Raw genomic sequence first — 516 nt, 5'->3', positions numbered from 1 at the left:
ACTGTGAGCCCATTAACGTTATATAAACATAAGCGGCAGCTCTGCTGCTCGCAGTCCCTCCAGACGTGCCTGTTAATCACTTGAAACAAGGTTGCTGATAATATCGATATGTCCGGTTTTATTGCAGGGAAGCCCGTCGAGGTGAAGGCTGATTAGCTTTTAGCGTAACGTTAACCCATCGGTCCGCGGCTCTAGATGCTCAGCAGACTGTAGCAATGGGGAGACTGTCTGTTATGGTAGAGAATAGTGTGTGTTTGTGTGGAAGTCACATGAGAAACTCTACAACTCACGACTACTAACGTTACTGTGAGGCCCAAGACGTTGGCGGCAGCTGTCTGTTCCTACGATAAACACTGATTATTAAAGTGAAGATGCTTTAGGCTATTTAGTGTTTAATCCCTTGAAACAAGGTTACTGATAACATTGATACTGAAATAGTTATAAAAGTAAGAAGTGTGTGTGAGAAAGAGAGACACAGAGAGAGAGAGAGATTGCAGGGAAGCACGTTGAGGGGAT

Source organism: Seriola lalandi, unplaced genomic scaffold, assembly GCF_002814215.2.
Source record: "Seriola lalandi dorsalis isolate HSWRI2012SDOR001 ecotype SW California unplaced genomic scaffold, Sedor1 jcf7180002054976, whole genome shotgun sequence".
Lineage (NCBI taxonomy): Eukaryota > Metazoa > Chordata > Actinopteri > Carangiformes > Carangidae > Seriola > Seriola lalandi.
The sequence above is the reverse complement of the archived record's forward strand: the minus strand, read 5'-3'. Positions refer to the sequence as shown.